At 36.8% G+C, this 23,972-nt stretch overlaps 1 pseudogene; it reads right to left on the bottom strand.

Annotated features, from left to right (window-relative positions):
* Positions 1–18,105: 18,105 nt before the first annotated feature.
* LOC143401838 (activator of basal transcription 1 pseudogene) lies at positions 18,106–18,835 on the bottom strand (annotated as a pseudogene).
* Between the last annotated feature and the right edge of the window lie 5,137 nt (positions 18,836–23,972).

Here is a 23,972-nt window from a genome sequence, read left to right as displayed (position 1 = left end):
GAGCCAATATTAAGCAAATTATAATTTTAAATTATTATGTATCTCTCAGATAGACATTCTTCAATCAAACAGTCACTAAAGATTATTTCTGGAAATTGAAACCTATCTCCTAATTACATGTTTTTTGATCTTTGAATGAGACTTCCCAAAAACATAGATTGCAGTTTTGTTAAAAGACTACCCAGAAATTTCAGTCCTTTTTCCAAAGCTTATTATTTCCTTTGAGTGTAATATATATAGTTTGGCATGAGCAAATAACCACTAATTTGATATCAGATTTCTAGACCAGCAGTCAGTTCAGGAAAGGACAACAAAACCTGATTATGAATATGCTATTGAAATTTGGGCTACTACTTAGGAATATAAAAATTCTTTCATTAAAACTGTATCATCGAAACCATGTAACACATTCCAAATGAGATGAAAATCTGGTGTCAAGTATTAAATAGGACTCAAAACTAGGCTCAGAGAAAAAATCATTCAAATACAGATAAATGCAGACTTATAATTAAGGCCTTCTTGTGCATACTAAATAGCTAATCAGTTATCAAGCATTTATATATTGAACATTTGCTACATGCCCAGAACAAAGGCAAGTACTTTGTGAAAAAGAATAAAGAATTCATTGTCACAGTCCTTGCCTTCAAAGAACTTTAAAATTACTGAGAAGTCAAGGCTCACTAATGTCAAACATCATATGCCTGGTGTTTTGCAATGGCCTGTATATTCATTAACTTATTTATTGCTCACAAAACCTATGAAATAGAAACTTCTATTATCACCATTTCATATAGGAAGATAATGAGTCATCAGAAACTAAGGGATTGCATGGTGGCTTGTAGGTAGTGGAAGTCTGACTATGGAGGACATTACACTGTCTCCACAGTGTGCACCATAATACATACAGGGCCTCCTGATTCATTCATAGGAAACGATTGTAGAAAATCAACAAACAGAATGGAAAAATATTTCTACCCAGGAAATTCATTTTTAAAAATTTGCTCTAATTAGTTATACATGACAGCAGAATGCATTTTGATTCATTGTATACAAATGAAGCTCAACTTTTCATTTCTCTGGTTGTACACAATGGAGCCACACTATTCAGGCAATCATACATGTACATAGGGTAATAATGTTCATCTCATTCCACCCTTCCCAGCACTGTACCCCTCCCCTTCCCTCATTCCCTCCCCTCCCCTCACTCCCCTCTGCCCAATCCAAAGTTTCTCCATTCTTCCCCCATTATCGATCAATATCCACATATCAGAGAAAACATTTGGGAATGGCATGTTCTTAATTCAGAAACTTCAAATGCAAAAAAATAACATAAGAAAACAGACCAATACTGACAATAGCTGAGGATTTTTAACACTTACTATACATTTATTATGTTAAGAGCTTGATATAAAGTTCTTCATTAATCTTCATAAAATTAGGTGAAATGGGAGTTCTTATTCCTTTGTTACATATGATGAGCCTGTTCTTATACAAGCTAATAGTTTCCCCTGGTTACAACAACCAGAATGTGATGAAATCAAAATTCAAGTCCAGTCATGCTGAGTCCAGAGTCCATGCTCTTAATCTCTAGGACATATTGGACCCTCTCCAGCCTGAGCTAGACTCTCTAAAGAATCTAGAAGAAGAATTACCAAAGAGTGTTCTCAAAATAAATCTACCTTACCCATCACATTCCTAAGTCAGTCTAAACCTTATGTATGAAAGGTCACCCTGAAATCCAAACCTACGGAACTAACTTGATTTCCAAAGTGCTGTTGCATACTTACTTCTCTTTTGTTTTCTATGTCTGCTTGTCTTTTACAAGGTACACAAAGCCTGAATTGCTATTAGGCTAGCACTATCCTTCCAAACAGCCCACTGACATGAAAAGGGAAAGGCTATTTGAAATGGAGATGTTCTCAAGTTTCATGTTAATCTAGCTCCTGCTTGAGGAGAAGGTTGAAAAACACCTCTAATTTACTGGGAGAAATTAGAAGTTTTAAAATGTAAATATCTATTTGAAATAAAATTTTATAATAAATGGGTTTGAATGAAGGATAACCCTCTCAACATTTTCATTCATTTGTCTTAATAAAAGTTGTTAGTAACTACTCTGTGTTACCTGTTGTTTTAGGTGTAGAGATATCAGTAAGCAAAACAGTAGATGCTAAATCAGGAGCTCTCAGTCTTTTGGGGGAGTTGCTTTTTAATAAAAGCATCAAGAATAAATATGAGTCATAGAAATGATAGGTTTTATAAAATAAAGATACAGATCATTATAACAGGAGGGCATGATGAATTTCATGATATCAGATCAAACTTCTCTGAGAAAGAAATGTTTAAGCTGCATTCTAAATGATTAGTTGAAAGCTGTAGAGGAAAAGATAGTGAGATAGGTAAAACTATATGGCAAAAGAAAAGAACATTCAAGAAACTAAAGGAAATCTTGGGACAAGATGACATAGAGTGAGAAGCCAAGCAATAGTCAGCTACTTATACAATGACAGTGATTTTTGATCACTGTCTCATATACAATGGAAGCCAATGAAAGATTTTGACTATAGAATCATAAGGAGGTATAAAACCATGCTGCCTACATCAGGAAATTTGGAAGGGAGCAAGAGTTCAAAGAGGAGAGCATTTCAGAAGTTTGTCAGTTCACATTCTTTGAGGAGCAGATGCCAAGATGGAGTTAGAAATGCAAGAGATGTATTGAAGGTCATATCAATACACAAACTCATAAAAAGTTATGTAGCCAGTCAATTAATGAGTTATTATATAACATTAAGTATAATCAATTTTCATATGGCCATTTTAGCTGCTGACCAAGTGTAATCAGTGTCTAGATCCTTTCAATCAGCATGTAAACCTGCTGCATTGAACTGCAAGTGAGAATCAACTATCTCCATTTTTCTAGAGCATGTTGAGCTGGCTGTGGACCACCATACACTGGCCAAAAGGCAACTCAAACTAGCTAGTAATAAACAATGAGCAAGACAAAGGAGAGACCAACCAATCCTTGGACATAAAAGACTGAGCTATCCACCCTCTGTCCCTTGTGCTCACAGCTCTAGCTTAGCTTGTGGAAAGGAATGAATCAATGAAATCGATGGCCACAAAATTATGCTTAGTTCTAATTTCTCTTCATGCTGTTTATACATTTTCATCCAGAACCAGGGCAAGAGGCAACACTGACCATGTGTAATTGTCCAAAGATGGTGGAGGAGTGAAGGGGAAGGAGAGGGAGAAAGAGAATATCCCTCTGTTGAATTTGTGCCCTCAAGCTAGACAAAGCTGTGTCCCCCATTGTCCCTAGGAAAAGGAAGTATATTTGATTTTACTTTGAGAGCTAACTTTACAACTATCATTCTCCATTCTTCACAACTTTTTGTTGTTGATGATTGTTTCTCTGAGGCATAAATGTAGGGCCTCATACATGCTAAGCATGTGCTTGATCACTGAGCTACATTCCCAGTTCTTTCTTCCTATATGTATTCTCACCATTAGATATATACTGGGAAAGGGCAAAACATTCTGATTGAGTTATAAGAGAAGTTTAGGATTCTTGAACGCTTATATTAAGTTGTATTGGATCACCAGCAGTTAAGTGTTTCTTTTGCCACACTATCATAAAATAGCTTCATTATTCCTTAAATTACCTATTCACTGTAGACCACGGATCCCTAAAATTCTAATTAGAGTATCTGTGTGAAAATATAGTTATAATGCATGTTAATGGAAGATCTTAAGAGCATGTGTTTCATTTTGGTCTAAATCTCTATAAATTATAATAATGTTTTATTTATGTGTGGAGAAATAATTTTAATTTACTAAAATAAGAAAATAAAATCAATTTTTTGATAAATCTCTAAAGAAGTAAATTTCTTTGTGAATAAAATAAAAATCACAGAAGTAATAACAGTGTGATAAGTTGGAAGCCAATCTGTATTTTAAAACCTCTAATGTTTAAATATAAAATATCTGAGAAAAGATGGAAAAATTAAACGGATTTGCAGAGATTGTGCCAAATACTTTAAAACTAGTTATGGGAATTTCATTTCAGGTAATTATAAAAATATTGAATAAACTGTTTTAGAGTCTGAAGAATATAAAGAGAAAAGAAAGAAAGGAAGAGAGGAGGAAAGGAAGGAAAAAAGATGGTCAGGGAGAAGAAGGGAATAGGAGAGAGAGGAAAAGAGAAAGGTAGGAGGGAACAATGAATCCAAATTCCTATTCAGTGAAAAACTTAACTTTCTGAATCTTATTCTCATCATTTATAAACTGATAGAAAGACTTAGGGCTTCCTATACCCCAAAACATTGAGATCTCCTTAACTTGCATCCTTAAAATTTGGAGCAATATCCACATCAAATAAATCAAAATATGAAGTTTTCATGTAAGACTTCTGTATAGTGGATATTGACCTTTACTGAAATAATAAAGAATATTTAAATCAATTATTAATGACAAGGAACTACTTCTACTGAATGACCTCTAGATCTCAAGGAAACCTCATTTTATGTATCAGACATGCCACCAAAAGGTTGGTAATAAATCTTTTTTTTTTTTCTAATGGAATCGTATTTTTCCACTACTGGATAATTCTAATATATTTTATCTTTATCCCAAGTCATTCTTCAATTGGCAGACATGGCTAACAATTAAGCTTTTAGTTTCCCTGTCAAGAATCTGTCCTATAGTAAATGATTTATAATTTTACAACAAAAGAACCAATACATATCACTTTTTAGAAAAAAGAGTCTTTGCAATGAGTGTTTTTATGAAACAAAGAAGACTCATGTAACAGAACAGGAGTCGAAAGAATACTCATCTTACCTTCCAAACTAAATTAGTTAAAATGAGGCAGCCTGTATTGCAATAGCAAATAAATCCCCAAGGATCAGTGTATTATCACATCAATGTTTACTTATCATTTCCTGATATGAGGAAATATTTCAAAGCATTTTTTTTTCATGCGGTGACTCAGAGATTTAGGTTCTGTCCATCTCAATGCCTTGTTCTTTGGATTACAATGTTAGCAAAATATGTAGCTAAAAGGTCCCAAAAAGCTGTTCATGGATAGACATATAAATAGCATGCATTATTGCTGCTAATGGTCCACAAGACAGAATGAGACACAAGGTCTCCATCAACTACAAAGAGATTAGGAAATGAGAAGCACACAAATATTTGATTATGCCTTTATCAGGCACCATTTTTCAGGTTTTATTATTTGTAAGGACACCTCAAAGAGTATCCAGAGCATATTGAAATCCATGCTGTGATAGGATTCTATTTAATATATGTGTATGCATGTTTAAATAGACAGGAAACTACTGAAACTAAACCCTGAAGACTTCCCATTAAAATGCCCATTCTATCATTGCTCTTTTCCCTACTATTCCATTATTTGAATACTTTCTTGTCTCTCTTATTTATTATCCATTCCTTTTTTTTTCTATTGTTGCATAGAAGCATCATCCCAGTCTCAACTAGCTCATTTTCATGTAATCACAGGACTGTTCCTAGGTACACTCAGCCTTACTAGAAGTAGTTAAAATACAAGTGACAGAAGAAAAGAAGGATGAAAATAATTAGCCAGCATTTCAACTGGTCTTCCAACCTAGTGTTGGCTTTGGGAACAAGATACCCCCTCTCCCTCCCATCTTCTTACCCACCAACCAATGAAGGAAATGAAGGAAAGAAAGAAAATTTTTGAAATTGTGAGAGAAGAGAGAGCATGTTTCATTCTTTATATCAATGCCCTAGCAAAGAAACAAGATGAAGAAAGAAATAACTTTATAGTTTGTCTAGGCAAATATGTAGCCTTTCAAATGATCCACTGCCTCAAGAGCTACCATTACTAAAGGAGCCATGGTCCTCAAATCATAGAATGTCTCTTGTAGGACAATGATAGAAAATATCCTGTTACAAACACACACAAATACCTAAGTAAGGTCTTGGAAATTATAATAAGAAGGGTAAAGAAAAGATAAACATGTTAACGTCTAAGGATTATGAATACATTTTATTACTAAAATGTCCACTAATATAGTTCTAATATTCCTAACAATGCATATTTACTAAAATTACAGTTGATAATATGATTGTAAATCTCTAAAGTTTATAAGACAATTTAGAGAAATGTAATAAAAATATATGAAAGTATGTTAGCCAAATTTAGTAACAGATTATAGATATATTTTAAAACGTGATGGTAAAGAGAAATCTCCTATATCAATCTGTTTATGTTTATTCTCTTTAGCAAAATTGCCAATGAAACATTATAATCAGGCCCATTTGAAAGTTGATACCACTGTTAAATTTTATATGCTGATTTACAAATGTTATTTGAATTCATGTTGATTTTCCCTTTTGTATCTACCTACCTTATGTCAAAATTGATTCATGGCTGAACTATGAGGATAAAAATTTAAACATTTCTTAATATTTTTGCATTGCAATTCTTAATACACCATTATACAATAATTCGTCATATCTCTGATTATATAAGGTATGAGAATTGCAATGCAAAAATAAATAAATAGATAAGCAAAAGGAAGTCTAGCAGAGTAGATGAAGGAGAACAGACAGGGCAGGGAGGATAGAAGGAAAAAAGGGGAGATCACATACTGAAATCAAATTTTTTGCATGTGTGATTTTGTCAGTATGAATCCAACTACTATATAACTATAATGCGCTAATTACAAAAAGAGAATAGTGGTTATTCTTTTTAGAACTACAAGACAGTAGAATATATTTTGACATACATACATGGAGCCAAACTTATTCTAATTGAGATCCCATTTTGTGGTTGTACATCATGTGGAGGTTCACTGTAGTGTATTCATATATAAACATAGGAAAGTTATATCCAATTCTATTCTTGAGGAGAAATTAATGACTAGAAAAGAATAAGGAATCATTTGGATTCTGGTAATTTTCTGTTTCTCATTCTGAATGCTTGTTACATAGGTGTGTTTAGTTTTGAAAATTTCATTGAGCCATAAAACTTTCAGCTGTAACTTTTCTGAATGTATAATAATTTTCAATAAGCTATTCATTAATAGTTTACATATAATCAAAGAAAACAAAAATACTAGTAAAGTCAATCAAATAACAAAAAAATAAACATTTATTAGCTGCCTAAAATTGTTGACTTTATTCTTATGATTTTCTTATATTTTGATCAAGTCTATTTTTGACCATCAACAAATATTATCTACTGGTAGAATGAAGCAGTAAACATTCTGGTGAGCAAATAACATCATGGCTGTTTGTCAAAGAAAGTAAATTAACACTGAACCAAAAATGGGGCCTTGGTAAACGCTTATAGTAAGTTTTTTATTAGTAAGAAATACCTTATTATTACTTTGGTGAAAAGTGAAAAAAAAATGCATTGCTAGGGGAAGTAGTAATTTGGGTTCTGACACAATCTTGAAAACCAGTGGGAAGCATGACTATGAATTATATGAATTATCTTTTTCTGCAAGCGTCCATTGAATTTGTCATTAAATGTTGTTTCTAGAAGCTACCTTAAAATTCAAAAGTGCTTTCCTCTATGTACATGGAGGAGTTTGCTGCCTTTCGTAAATAATTTAATGAGATAATAGTATCCATCAAAAGATGAAGATACTGGGTACCTTGAATTGTTCCCAGCTCGGCATCATTGTCTGGACATAGGCTATTAGCATCATGCTAATAATGCCCCCCTCCTTGAGCAGAAGATGGATAAATAACTAAAATGATGAAAGATTTCATGAGTATTTTTAAATCTAACAAAAATTAAAATTCTAGAGCTGAAAAATACAATATATAAATTTAAATAGTTATTAATGGGATTAATAGCAGATGGAACTCAGAAGAAAAGAACAATGAATAGAAATAAAGGAAGAAAGCAAGATGGTGAATTAGGAATGAGGCAGCATTTCTCCTAGCTCAGCTATCCAGAACTCAAACAGCAGGAATATTATGTCTCCCCAAGGCTTAAAGTAAAAAATCTTAAGACTGGAGGGCAGACTGCCCTAATCAAACCAGAGACTGACTCAGTAATCAGATCTAAAAAATCCTATCACCCTGAGTTTATCAATTGTCCACTGAGAGCTGATCCAGGAGCCATCTTGGGACTCCAGTGTGGTGGAGCCAAAAGAAACTGAAAACTCAGATCCATGAGTTTGCAATTAGGTCTGCATGGGCCTGTAAGACCCTAGCAAACCTGTGGAAAGACAGAAACTAGGAGAATTTCACCCAGGGGAACACAGGTTAGACGGGTTTGAGAGAGCCTAGCTATCCCCAGCCCCGTGAGTCTTGCAGCTGGAAGGGACTAATGGGGCCAGCTAATGGTCAGGAGGTTAGAAGGGTGGTAGGAGGGCATTTGGCTCTTGGCTTGCCCAACCAGCTAGTCGGGCACCCACCAGGCTTCCAGGGCCCAAGCCAGGTTGGCAGCAGCTTAGTTCCTGGCTCTCTCCCCAGTTGGTCCACTGGTCTCCAAGACCCTGGGATCCACCAGGTCTAGCACCAGTCTAGTACCTGCCAGTGTCCCCCAGACCCTCCAGTCCCCAATTTCTCAACCCCCTACCCACCAACCAGGCCTACTGCTCTGCCTACAGGCTTATAGCTTAGCCACTTGCCCATAGGCCTTCATGCCAGGCCACTGCTTCACTGCCAGACCTGCCCCACCCAGCACCCAGCTTCACCACTAGCCCCTACAACCCAATGTCTGGCCCTGACTCACCAGGTACAGGCCATCTAGGCCCTCTGGATGTGGCAAACCAGCCCCCAGGACATGACCAGCTGCTTCACACCTGCACACCACTCAGCCTCCCCAGAACACCACTTTACATCCAGGCGTGGCCTACCCAAATCTATCAAGAAGGGAAATTGAGAGATCATAAACCTCAACCTTCAACCTTGTTAGCAACATAATAAAAGGGAAGGATGCACCAATGACAGCTCATACTCCCACACTTAGTTCATACCTCAAGAAAAAGTGAAAACAAAATCAGGTGGACAAAGTCAGTGAACATCTAAACTCACTGACTGTTTTGTCCACCGTGGTGGATTTGATTTCTTAATTTTATAACATTCCATCAAGGTATGGTGATTGTTCTTGTTTGTTTGTTGCAGTTCTGTTTTTCTTTTGTTTTGGTGTTCTCTATAGGGTTTTTGTTCTCTTTGAATGTGTACTGACTAATTCAAGGTCTCCTACACATTTTCATATTTGTTTTTCCCTCTACTAATTTCCAGACTTCTTTATTGTTTGTTTATTTGTTTTTTGAAAGTGTTATTTTCCCATGATTTGCATTTTTGAATATTAGGATATTTGATTAGCTTATTTTGATTTTGTTTTATATCATCTTTGCAACTATTCTATCTCCCTTCTCTCTCTCTCTCTCTCTCTCTCTCTCTCTCTCTCTCTCTCTCTTTCCTCCCCCCTCTTTATTTTCCTGCTCCTGACACCAAATTCCACTCTCTCTCACTGCCTTTATATTCTATTTTTCCCCTTTCACATTAACAACATATCCTAAGTTACCACTGCATCTGCCCTATTCACCCTTTGAAATTGCAAACACTTTTCCACACTCCTATTTTCCTCTCTCATACTCAGCTCTATCCTTAACACTTCTTAACATTAATTGAGATGTATAACATCTACTTCCACCACCAATGTCACAGCAATAGTTAATATTGCAGAACACCTACTGTTTAATAGACAACACCTACTGTTTGATTTTAAACCAGACATAATGCATAATTATTTACTGTTTTTGCTGATGGAAATTGCTGGTCCTACTATCTCTATATATTGTACCAATTAACACTAGATATCAAAATAGGAACTAAGGACCTAGTCTACTGCTGTATATTGTTTGCATTCAGTTTTGCTATCATTAGGCTCCCCTCCCTAATCTGTGAGGTACTAGTAACATAGAGACACACTATAAATTCACAAGGTAAAAACCCTACAACATCAGATCCACCCAGATAGATAGATAGACAAACAATATGAAAAATCAAGGGAACAAGCCATCTCAAATAACCCAGAACACCTAAAGAATAGACTCCATTGACAACACAGTGGAGGAAATGTCAGAGACAGAATTCAGAACGTTCATGGTTAAAGTGATCCATGAGGTAAGAAATGAAATCAGAGTAAAAATGTAAGAAGTGAAAGATCATTTCAATAAGGAGATATAAATCAGTTGGAAATCCTCAAAATAAATTAATCAATAAACCAAATTAAAACTTCAATGGAAATCACCAACAGACTAGATCACTTGGAAGACAGTTTCAGGCAAGGACAACAACAAAATACATAATCCAGAAAATAAAGTTGACCATGGAGAAAAGATGTTAAAAGACCATGAACAAAACATCCAAGAAATATGGTATAACATGAAAAGACCAAATTTAAGATTTATTGGGGTAGACAAAGGCTCAAAGACACAAATGAAATGAATACAAATCAATAAAATAATATCAGAAAATTTCCCAAACCTTAACAATGAAATGGAAAACCAAATACAGGAGGTTTACAGGACCCCAAACAAAACTAAAGCAGACCCACACCAAGGCAAATTATTATGAAAATGCCTTACATGTAAGGATAGAATAGTAAAGGCTGCCAGAGAAAAGTGACAGGTAACATTTAGAGGGAAACCAACCCAAGATCTCAGCTGATAACTCAGACTTTCAAACTGAGAAAGTCTTAGAATAATATATACCAAGTTCTGAAAGTAAATTTATGCCAGCCAAGACTACACCCAGCAAAATAAAGCTCCAGAATTGATGATGAAATAAAAACCTTCCATGATAAACAAAAGTTAAGAGAATTCACAACTATAAAGCCTGCACTATAAAACATACTCTATAAAATATTTCATGAAAAGTAAAAGTGAAAGCCAGCCAAAGGAGGAACTACACTAGAAAACTAGTCAATTAAAAGAGAGATGAATTAAGTTAAAATCTGAAATAAGCCAAAATAACTGGGAATAAAAATTATACCTCAATAATAGCACTGAATGTAAATGGACTAAATTTATCAATCAAAAGACATTAACTGACAGATTGGATTAAACAAGAAACCCAACAATATGCTGTCTCCAGGAGTCTCACGTCATAAGCAAAGACATCCACAGACTGAAGGTAAAAAAATGGGAAAAAAATATCACTCACATGCATCACATAAACAAGAAGGGGTTTTTAATTTTCATATCAGATAAAGTGGACTTTAAGCAAACATTAATTAGAACAGTCAAAGAAGGCCATTTCATACTGCTTAAGGGAATTGTACATCAATAAGACATAACAATCATAAATATTTATGCCCCAAACAATGGAGCACCTATGTACATTACACAAACCCTTCTCAATTCAAGAATAAAGTCAACCACAACATAATAATACTGGGTGACTTTAACACACATATCTCATCACTGGATAGATCCTCCAAATAAAAAGCCAATAAAGAAGCTACAGAACTAATAAATACAACTAATAATTTAGACTTAACAGACATATATAAAATATTTCATCCATCGATGACTGAATATATTTTCTTCTCAGTAGCACATGGATCCTTCTGTAAAATAGACCATATCATAGGCCTCAAAGCAACTCTTAACAAATACAAAAAAATAGAGATAATACATTTCATTATATGAGATCATAATAGAATGAAATTAGAAGTCAATTAGAAAGTTTAAAAAAATAGAAGCCACTCTAACACCTGTAGACTAAATAATTTGTATTGAATGACCAATGGATAGTAGAAAAAATCAAGGATGAAAATTTTTAAAAATACTTATGGTAAATAAGAATTATAACACAAATTATCAAAATCTTCATTGTACTGAGTGAATTCTTTAAAAGAATAAAATGTCACCCCCCCCCCAAAAAAAAAGCCCTAGAAAAAGAACAAATTGACACAAAATGAATGGACTACTGGGTGGGTTGGTGGGAAGTGGTGGAGAAAGTAGATCACTGAGGACATGCCAGTGACTATATCTTGTTCCTGCTCCTTCCCCTCCTTACTGTCTTCCATGAGACGAACAGCTTTCCATTGCCATTTCCTTTGTTCATAATTTTCTGCTTCATACCAGGTCCAAAGCAATGGACTTAACTATCTATGGACTGAACCTCTGAAAGCATGAGCCCAAAATAAAGTTTTTCTCCTTGTGAGGCATTTTGGTCACAGCATTGAAAAACTGCCTAATATACTATATATATTTCCCAAATAATTCAATTCAACAAGAAATACTTGTGTAAATACTATGGTTTTGTAGTAAACACTATGAATAACACAAAAATTAAAAAGATGGATACTTGCCCTTAACAACTTATATAAAATTTGGAAACATACAATAAAACAATATATACACGACACCATGTACTTATTAGGTATTTCACTATACCAAATAAATGATGACAAATGAGACTTAAAATGTGTATTACATCCTCCCACTTTGCATCCTGCAGTTTGTAACAGTAAAGTCTTCTCTTTTGTAAATGTCCATCCAGTATATTTTGCATTGCTAGATTTAAAGAATCCATTTGAATCATTTTCTAACAATTTATAAGTCCTTCTGCAAATTATCTTCAACTTATTTATATTTTGAATACTGAGTAGACAGTAAGTGCTTATTGGAGTGGGATAAAACTTATGCTATCTATACCAACCTAAATTACAAAAGGAGGAGACTCAAGGAATGGTATAGACCATTGACATACTTCCCTACTGCCCCAGCATGGTTTAAATAAATGTCCTATGACTGAGGAATGTCCCCTCATTTAAGTCCCTGCTTTATCAAGGTAGAAATACCCCTATGCTGAGAGCCATAGCCAAGTAGGAATGATGCATGGCATTTTTGGTTGAAAGGTGACACCAGCAAGCCATTGAGATGATATGATTATGTTAAGATCTACATTCAATTGGATATTAGACCCCTGCTGTCCACCTGGGGGGGGGGGGTGTCTGCTACTTTGGAGCTCTAGTGGGACTCCCGGAGAGTTCCCATTAGTTGGGGAAATGCGGTAGGAGGGACTTCCGGAGGAGGGATTTTCCTGTTGGTGTAGTGTGGCCCAGGAGAACGCCATGTGTGTGGTTCAGCATATTTCCCTAGAGCATGCATGGCATTGGTGGGAGTTTCAAAAATAAAGTTTGTTCCTGCTTGAGTGGCTCGTGATTTTGTGCCCAGCCAGACTGCAGCACCCCTAAGTTAAGATTGATCCTGAAACTCAATCCTACATTTTACTTGGAGACCTTAGTAAATGGTATGAGAAACAGAATGCATTTTCTAGCAAAAATGGAGGTGGGAATGTTTCCATCTTTATTTGCTAGGTGGCTGCAATTTTGTGCTCCTGCTGCAGTATGGCAGCAGGGAAACTAGGAGCAACATTGTGTGTTTCCCTTCACACAATGCTACAGTGTGGTTTGGGTATGGTTCCTGAACATTCAGCCTCAAGTCTGGTTCTTTGGATCCCCAGTGGTCCTACAAACTCCCCACTATCTGTACTTTTAAATAAACACCTTTTATTATTTAATTTATCCTGATTCTTTTTGCTTCCTGTTAAAAGAAGCCTTGCTAAATCCAGTTAGTATGAATGAAAGAAAGCAATTATGATTCACTGATATATTAAAATTGAAACTGATAGTTTTCTGTACAGGTAAGAAATAAGGGTAACCCTGGCTATCAGAAAGGCTAGACTAGAGAGAAATCCAATTTGTAGAGAACAGACCAGGATAAATTTAGAACCAACACTCAAAACTCCGTTCTTGAAATCCTGCCATCTCTGAAATCAGACAAGTCAATGTGAAGAAGTCAGCCTTCCAATCACTCCAGGCTCATGTAAGGAGAACTTTAATGGCTTATTTTTCTTACTTACCACTATTCCAAAGATGTTCTTATACACAGGAACTCAATAGTGAAATTATGCAAGGACAGAAACAATAACATTTCTGAGAATCTATGAAGCCAAACATATCCTATGTGTACTGAGTTTTTATTTAAATAATGTGGTGCACGTTTTGTTTTCTCAGCTGCAGTCCATTGTAATGCAGTAATTTGACTTTTAGTTTATGAGTGATTCCTAAGTACCATTGGAGTGAATCCACCAGCTCCTGCCAATGATGAAGATTGCCTTCTAACAAGAGGTTTCTCAAGCCTAGCTACACATTGATGGGGTGTGGGAAGGTGGTTACCAAACACTGAAGCTTGGGCCTCAGCACCAAAATGTCTGAATTGTTCAGAGGTATGGCCTGACCATCAGGATCTTTTCAATTTCTGAAATGAGCCAATATTCAAAACCACATGTCTAACCCTGGCTATGCCACAAGAGCAGTTAGAAACACACCATCTCAGTCCCCACCCTGTACTACTGAATCAGAATCTGCATCTTTAAAAGGTCACAGATGAATGGTATAGATACTAAATTTTAAAAAACACTTTCCTAGACCACTTTCACATTGCCTGTGTTGGGATCATTTAATAAAATGCTGAAATCACTACTGGTGAATAAACATTGCTCTTTTACCTCACATCTTTTCTTCCTTCTCCCTCCATCCTCTCTAACTTCCAGTGGTGTTGGGAGCATCCCAAACAAATTTTTCTCTTCACTTCTTCAGGTTAGTAATTTATATGCCTGAGATTACACATAAAATTTCTATTTTCCTCTGAAAATTAAACATTTCACAATTAACAACTGTGCCTTAAGACACTGAATGCACAATGAAGCATAAGCTAATATTAATTGGGGGGAAGTATATGAGGAAAAAAATATTGATGAATGGTATTTTGGATTAAAAGGATAAATTCTCTTATAAGAGAAAAAATATTTTATCAAACTCATCATTCTAACATTATTAAATTGAACAATAGTATTATCAATTGAGATATTTACAGAATGAAGCAGCAAGTCTTTTTGAAATTTAAAAGTAGTTTTATTTACAATGTTCCAGAGCAAAGAAAAGCTACATAAAAAAAAAAAATGTTTTACAAGAAAATGGGTTGGTCATGTGGCTTTTTCTATTGTGTTGTTTTTCCTTTTTAAAAAATAAGAACCTTTTAAGAAGAAGAAATTAAGAAAGCTTAGAATATAGTATCTTTTATTGCCATTAATCTATCACATGTTATAATATGGGTTTACCCCTGATTATATCATAGGTCCATAAATACCAGATATAAGCATACTAAATTGTAAAAGTTGGTGTTTTAGTTTAGAATGTAGAATATTTAAATCTCCTAAACAGAGAAATTACAGAACCTTTGTAACAGTTTTTAAATAAAAACCCAAGAGACTTCCTTTAGGGACACAATTTATCATCTGTCAGACAGACCAAACTCTGATTCTTTCCCTGTTTTCCCAGAACTTGTTCATGTCTGGGCTGAGATAGGTCTCTCTGTGCCACCTGCACAGGTCACCAGCCTAAGAATGGTCACACTTCATTGTGGTTATTATGCCTATATTCCTGGAAATACATTATTTTCAAGTAGAAAAAAAATAAGCACACAAACAGATCTGGTTGTCCATTGCTCTATCTCCTACTCCAAAGAGTGCTGGCATGCAGTTGGGACTCAAGAAATTTGTTGAAAGAACCACAGTTAATTAAAATTGAATGACATCCACTTATATAGTTTATCCACTAGAGTTAAAACAAAATCTCTCCCAATCAGGAGACAGAATAATGTATAGAATTTAGAAACTTTCTTATAAACTTAACCTGTTTTAATTACACATCCATTTTTGCAATATCATCAAATGGAATTCAAATACCCATGAAAAAAAAAATGTCCCACACCTGTTTCTGGCTTGATAACTGTGATATTCAACACAAAAATGAAACTAAAATTTTTCTCATAGCACACATCAAGTAGGTGTTACACAGAACTAAAAAAAAAATTATTCCCTGTTTAGTTTTTCAGAAGCATTTCCTTCAAGGTTCTTGACATACTTCAAACAATCCCATGCCAGTCTTTATTTTAGCCAGTACTGTGGCTCCTCCTATCTGAGTCTACTCCTGTGATATTGAGGATGACTCCCTTCTTAGTTTTTTTTTTTTTTTTTTTGAGAATTTTTTAATATTTAGTTTTTAGTTATCGGCGGACACAACATCTTTGTTTGTACGTGGTGCTGAGAATCGAACCCGGGCCGCACGCATGCCAGGCGAGCACGCTACCACTTGAACCACATGCCCAGCCCCTCACCTTGATACTTTAAAAAATTATTTCCTGATCTCTAAGGGCTTCAAGTCTAGAAGGAATCAAGATGAAAGTTCCTGGGTAACCCATTTTCCTCCATCTGATTCTCAGCTTGACTGGCTATAGGTGTGGACTGTGCTCGCTGGAGATTCGGAGTGCAGCTTGAGTATACTGATGCCACCAGCCTGGGAACACATCCACTCATTCAAGAAACTCTCGCTAAACCCTTTTTTCTATTTTAACTTTCTCAGCTATGGGCAACTTGAGGGAAAGAAGTTTCTTCCTTGTCTTAGCATCTATTTACCTAGCCCAGGTGCCTACAGGGACTGGTAATTCTAAAGAAATGAGGAAAACAGCTTATCAAATCCTGAAGCTGGATTTCTCTGGTACTTTAGAAGGCACAATGACCTGAAGAAACAATCCACATGGAATAAACTCACAAAGAATGAACACAGAAGCAAGGACACCAAGTTCACAACATAATGGTACTAACACCACACGGATGTTTGTGTACTAAGTCTGAAAGGACAGAACATGAACTATGAGAAATGTCATACCAAGCTCTCACCATAGGGTCATTTTTACTTTCCCAATAAAGCACACTTTCAAGTAAGATCATAATGTCCGTTTTACAACCAAAGAAGTGGATGAATCCACTCCACTCCAAAAAACAAGGATAATTACCTTAATGGGGGTGGGGGTGGGGTTCCAAGAACTAAAGAAAAAGCACAATCAAAACCAAATTATAATCACACTTGACAAGGACTTCCTGCTGGATAATAATATTTTAATCTGAGACTGAGTATAGACTTCAATGTATTGTGACACCCAAGTTTGCAGTTCATTTTGATGATTCATCCTGATTCTTTGAAGTAATCAGGGCTGCTCTGCATGTATTTGTAAATCCCTCAGAGCCTCAACACACATGTAAGTGCACTTGAGAGATCTTTGATCCCAACTTCCCTCCAAGCTCTGTCCTTTACAATGGTTTGCCCCAACACTCTATCTATGAAGCAAACTGAACTGTAGGAACAAACCAGACTCATTCAGAATTCTGCTCTGCCATTTTCCCAATTTGACCTTGGGGAGACATGAAGACTGACCCTCCTGCTGCCTGGGATCAGAAATCAGCTCCACACTGAGAGCACTCCATGTCCTGCCCTAGCCCCACTCTATCCCTTATATGCTTCTACCATGATGCTCATCTATCTTATTCCAGTGATCTGTCAGACTCTTACCACCAAGGTCATTATCTCCCATTGTCACTGTCTCTCACTGTGGTTTAATAAATGTACTAGATAAATGTTCTAGGCTAAGGAACTAAACAGAGAAAGAAAAAAGGATCTAGGTTGGATGAAGGCTTTGAGACAAGGAGGTGGAGTGAAGGTCAGTGAACGCAACACAAGATGAAAATTGAAATCTGCCAAATGACTCTCACCCTTAAAAATAAAAGCATTTTTTTCCTATAAATACATTAGGGAGGAGGTTCCTAATCCAAACATAACCCAGTAATTCATATCTGTTTTTCTAAATAAAATGATGCTGCTCCCTTATCTGTATTCAGTAAACAGAACAAGACTGTCTGGACCATCCATTTCCACTCTAGCTACATATAAAGGCCATTCCTGGGCCAAGAAAGTGGCATTTTTAAGGGACCCTACTAAACAAGAGGAAGGCTACCAAATCAAGCAGACATCAGCAATAGTCAAAACCATCCTAATAATACGAATAAGGTGTCTGAGGCAGGCAGTTACAGCAGTTGGGCAAAAGAGGAGGGGAGGTCCTCAAAACTTCCATGTCTGGGCTTGACCCGAGCCTCCTGGTCGCAGAAAAGGGCTGAAAACGTTTGCCTGGGTGTCGGTGTCATTCCAGCACGAGGTAGACAGGAAGCAGAGCGGCCTCCCCGGCCTCATGAGTCCCTGGCCCGGGAAGGTTCCTCCGCACTGTCTGAGGGTGGTGGGGCTCCAAAGATCTTGGCAAGCAGCCCTCGGTTGGAGCGGGCCCTCAGCTCCGGTTCCGTGGGTCGCTGGGCAAATGCCCAGGAGCCATCGGGGCGGGTAGGATCCCCATCGGCGGCAAGGAAGCGCTGTCCCCGCTCCACACTCCGGAGATAGAAGTCTGTCTCGCCCTTGGCCTGGGCTACCTCTGCTCTCAGGCGCTGGCGTCGCACCTGGCGCTCAAAGGCCAGGTGAAACGGTGCAGGTACTTGAGGTTCCACAGGTGGTATCGGAAGGGGCTGCGCCTGCGGGTGTCCATGGGAGTGTTGTGCAAGCTGGCCGCCACCCGCTTGGCCAGGCGCTTGTCGCGGAACTCCACCCAGCCCTCGGTGGAGTCCTTACTGTACCTGGACCGCTTCTTCCCTCCGGAGGCTGTCGCCGCCTTCTTCTTGTGTCTCACGAACTGGTCCTCCGCCTGGAAGAAAACGCACCGGACCTCGCCATAGGCGCTGAGCGGGTTGCGGACCTGCCGGGTCGGAAGCGCGGCGGAACGTGGCCCAGGTACACGATGCCCGGCACCACCCGCTTCTTGCTGCCAGCTGCTGCTTCGCGTTCCTCCGGCGCCTCCTCCGCCTCTGTTTTCGGGTTTGGCGCTTCCAACGGCCCTTCCTCCGAAGTTGCCTCAGCCTCCTCAGCCTCCATGCCGAGGATACGTGAAACCCTTCTTACTTTTCTAAAGTGCTAGCTGTAAAGTCATACTGAAGTATAACCTGGAGTGATCTTCTTTTCTTCTTTATCAGGGAGCATTTTCTATTCCTTGTGCCCCTTCCATAATAAAAACATCCTATATATTGTGTATAATTGCAAGAGTCTAACTTGGAAACATCTTGTGATTTTTTAAGTTCCCTTTTTTCATCACATACAACCTAAGTAAGTCCCGCCAGAAGTTAACATGTGACCGACATGAAGACTGAACACCTTTTGAGGGGATCTAGAATAATTCAGGAAAGATTTTCATACACACGGTTGTTACCCACAAATGCAATTAAAGATATAAATCAAGAGCTTTGGCAGGTGAAAGGTTTCATGTATACTCCTACTCCTTAACTGTAAACATCTTCTCTGGGCATTATTCTGAATAACCTCTTCTGTCAGTGAAGAATTGCTTCCAAGTAACACAACCCCTAAAACAGTGGTTTAAATAAATTATATGTTGCACTTCTTTCACATCAAGAAATGTCCAGAGATAAGTGTTTACTGGTATTGGCTCAGCAGCTCATGTATATCAAGATCCAAGTCTGTGCATTCCTCTTGACCCTTCCCTCAAGGTGGCTTTGTGGTCAAAACATGATGCTCCACATCTGGAACTAATCCATATTCCAGTCATGAAGAAGAAAGGGAAAAGTCATATGTCAGCTGAACCTGACCCTTTGGCAAGAAATTTTCCCAGAAACCTCACTTCTACTTGCATATCACTGCCCACAATGGGGTTACATTACCACTGTTAATCTTCAGGAGAGGTTAAGATATTGTTTTGAATTAAACATTGCTGTCTCCAACTCCAATCTGAATTCTTTGAGTATGAAAAAGAAAATTAATGTTGTGTAGGCTACAGCATCCCTACATTTTTATTATCTTTCCTTAAAATTTCACTTCTGCTTATCTCTCTCTGGCTCCACTATTTTCTCCTAAAAATATCAATATACTTAAAATGTGTATATGCACACACATGTGTATGAGATAAATTCTGATCTACCATAGCACAAAATTTATAATAAAATGAAAAATAAATGCACGTGGGAGAAGCCTTTTTTATTACACTAAAATATAACAATGGTGTTTGACTCCTTAATTTTCATGCATTGTGGAAAGTAAATGGTCTGCAATTTATTCTCTCCCTTTACCTATGAAAGAAAAATAATCTAGACCAATCTTTAAAAATGCAAATAATTCTCCTCTGATACTCAGATTGATTCTATTTGAAATTATCCATAAAGCTTGATACCGGTAAAAATTTTAATTTGTGCTAAACTGATTTGGCAATCTGATCCATATTATGCTAAGATATGAACAGATGTATATTAGAGCACCACAAAAATCAACTATTTTCTCTGCTTTAGACACGCATATTTATCTTATCTGTCTTGTGCATTCCTAACTAGTCTTTTTTAAAATTAATTAATTTATTTATTTTTTATTGGTTGTTCAAAACATTACAAAGCTCTTGATATATCATATTTCATACATTAGATTCAACTGGGTTATAAACTCCCATTTTTACCCCAAATACAGATTGCAGAATCACATCAGTTACACCTCCACATTTTTACATGATGCCCTATTAGTAACTGTTGTATTCTGCTACCTTTCCTATCCTCTACTATTCCCCCTCCCCTTCCCTCCCATTTTCTCTCTCTACCCCATCTACTGTAATTCATTTCTCTCCTTGTTTTTTTTCCCATTCCCCTCACAGCCTCTTATATGTAATTTTGTATAACAATGAGGGTCTCCTTCCATTTCCATGCAATTTCTCTTTTCTCTCCCTTTCCCTCCCACCTCATGTCTCTGTTTAATGTTAGTCTTTTCCTCCTGCTCTTCCTCCTAGCTCTGTTCTTAGTTGCTCTCATTATATCAAAGAAGACATTTGGCATTTGTTTTTTAGGGATTGGCTAGCTTCACTTAGCATAATCTGCTCTGATGCCATCCATTTCCCTGCAAATTCCATGATTTGTCATTTTTTAGTGCTGCATAATACTCCATTGTGTATAAATGCCACATTTTTTTTTTATCCATTCATCTATTGAAGGGCATCTGGGTTGGTTCCACAGTCTAGCTATTGTGAATTGTGCTGCTATGAACATTGATGTGGCAGTATCTCTGTAGTGTGCTCTTTTAAGGTCTTCAAAAATGGTGGTTCCATTCCCAGCTTTCCCAGGAATCTCCATACTGCTTTCCAAATTGGCCACACCAATTTGCAGTCCCACCAGCAATGTGCAAGAGTACCCTTTTCCCCACATCCTCGCCAGCACTTGTTGTTGTTTGACTTCACAATGGCTGCCAATCTTACTGGAGTGAGATGGTATCTTAGGGTGGTTTTGATTTGCATTTCTCTGACTGCTAGAGATGGTGAGCCTTTTTTTCATGTACATGTTGATTGATTGTATGTCCTCCTCTGAGAAGTGTCTGTTCATGTCCTTGGCCCATTTGTTGATTGGGTTATTTGTTATCTTATTGTTCAATTTTTTGAGTTCTTTGTATACTCTGGATATTAGGGCTCTATCTGAAGTGTGAGGAATAAAAATTTGTTCCCATGATGTAGGCTCTCTATTTACCTGTCTTATTGTTTCTCTTGCTGAGAAAAAACTTTTTAGTTTAAGTAAGTCCCATTTGTTGATTCTTGTTATTAACTCTTGTGCTATGGGTGTCCTATTAAGGAATTTGGAGCCCAACCCCACAATATGTAGATCGGAGCCAACTTTTTCTTCTATCAGACGCAGAGTCTCTGATTTGATATCAAGCTCCTTGATCCATTTTGAGTTAACTTTTGTGCATGGCGAGAGAAGGGGATTCAGTTTCATTTTGTTGCATATGGATTTCCAGTTTTCCCAGCACCATTTGTTGAAGATGCTATCCTTCCTCCATTGCATGCTTTTAGCCCCTTTATCAAAAATAAGATAGTTGTAACTTTGTGGATTAGTCTCTGTGTTCTCTATTCTGTACCATTGGTCCACCCACCTGTTTTGGTACCAGTACCATGCTGTTTTTGTTACTATTGCTCTGTAGTATAGTTTGAAATCTGGTATCTGGTATCGCCTGATTCACACTTCCTGCTTAGAGTTGCTTTTGCTATTTTGGGTCTTTTATTTTTCCATATGAATTTCATGATTGCTTTATCTATTTCTACAAGAAATGCCATTGGGATTTTGATTGGCATTGCATTAAACCTATAGAGAACTTTTGGGAATATCGCCATTTTGATGATATTAGTTCTGCCTATCCATGAACAGGGTATATTTTTCCATCTTCTAAGATCTTCTTCTATTTCTCACCCCATTCACAATATCCTCAAAAAAAAATAACATACTTGGGAATCAACCTAACAAAAGAGGTGAAAGATTTATACAATGAAAACTACAGAACCCTAACTAGTCTTTACTTAAGAAATCAGTACTCCATCTCCCTCATGATCACTGTTGGTTGTTTTGTTGTTGTTGTTGTTTTGAGCCATAAGCATTGCCTAGCAGGTTGTCCTATTTTGCCCTTTGTCATGGATGTGTGTGTTTAATTGTTGAAAATGAGAATGTACAGACATTCTTAGCAGAACACTTAGCACATAAATTGTGCTAAGTTGATTGTGGTAATCATTGTCAGGATGGTTGTTCGTCTGTCTTTTGATCTTTTTAAGCTTAGCCACACAGTCTGGTTTTTTGTTTTTTTTTTTTTTTTACATTCCTAGCAGTACAAAATCTGGTAGTGGCTCAAAAAAAAAATCTTTAAATTAATTATTTAAAAAGTTTTAAGAGCCCAAGTCCCTTCTTTACTTCATTAACCCCATTCTCCACCTTTGAATTCTTTTAAAGTTTTATCTTTAAAATTTCAATTTAAAAAAGGAAATAATTAAAATTCATTTTTGCTTCTAGATTCACACACAAATGATTTCCATGTTTCGATCAGAGAAAATAGATCTTTACTCAGTTAAGATGAAGAATTCTCATAGAAGCCATCTCTGATGTTACTTTAAAGAGGGTGGTCTTTCAAGAGACTTTTTTCAGCATGCTATTAGCTTTATATTGCTGTGTAAAATTATGCCACAAATTTAGCCTCTAAAAAATTACATTGATTTATTATTTAGTAGTCATGCAAGCAAGTGACCTGAGGATGTGTCAAATGGCATGAATCTATGTACTATAGGAGACCCATGGGTTCTTGATGTATCTATACCAACAGCAATACCAACAGCATGAACTAAACAGAAGAGGAGATTAAAAGAGGAAAAGGTGTTGGACCTCTAAAATTCTATTAGCAGGAAGTGAGCTAACAGTTAGGACACAAGAGCCCAGAGGAGAGCTAAGAACCACAGAGCACTTTTCCCAGGCTTTGAAACCTAAGGAGTCTGCAGCCGGATTTCAAAATTTCTTTGAATCAGTGACTCCTTTTTACTTTCCACTTTCCCCTATTTTGAAACATAATGTCCACAGTTATTATCCTGTTCTCTCCCACCATTATATGATAACAGCAGATAAATGTTTATTTAGTATCATAGATCCATAGAGTAGGATTATGAACATAAAATTCATCCTAACTGATTTAGATCATACATGAGATTTTGAATTTTGAGCTGATGCCATAATGTAATGAAAATTTGGAGGGTATTGAATAAATATATTTTATATATGAAATAGATATGAATTTTTTAGGGGATAGAGTGGCCTGTAGTAGATAACATAATGGTCCCTTGAAGATGTCTTGACCCCAGAACATGTGAATATGATATTTACCTCTCCTGTGATTATGTAATGTTATATGACTGTCAGTATTGGGCCAAGGACAGGGAGACCATCTGGTTTAGCCTAATGTAATCATACAAGCCCCAATCTAATCTCAAGGAAAGAGAGCTATTTTTCTAGCTGATGGCAATAGAGGAAGTCAGAAGAAGAATTCAATATGTCAGCGATGACATTGAAGGCAGAGGGGGCATGAACCAAGGCATTCGGGTGACATCTAGAAGCTGAGGAAAACCTTCAGCAAACAGTCAGGAAGCGAACAGAGACCTCAGCCCTGCAACCACAAGGAACTGAATTGTTGGTAACCTGAATAAGACTAAAAGTGAATTACTCCT

This window comes from Callospermophilus lateralis, chromosome 6, assembly GCF_048772815.1.
Source record: "Callospermophilus lateralis isolate mCalLat2 chromosome 6, mCalLat2.hap1, whole genome shotgun sequence".
Lineage (NCBI taxonomy): Eukaryota > Metazoa > Chordata > Mammalia > Rodentia > Sciuridae > Callospermophilus > Callospermophilus lateralis.
The sequence above is the reverse complement of the archived record's forward strand: the minus strand, read 5'-3'. Positions and strand labels throughout refer to the sequence as shown.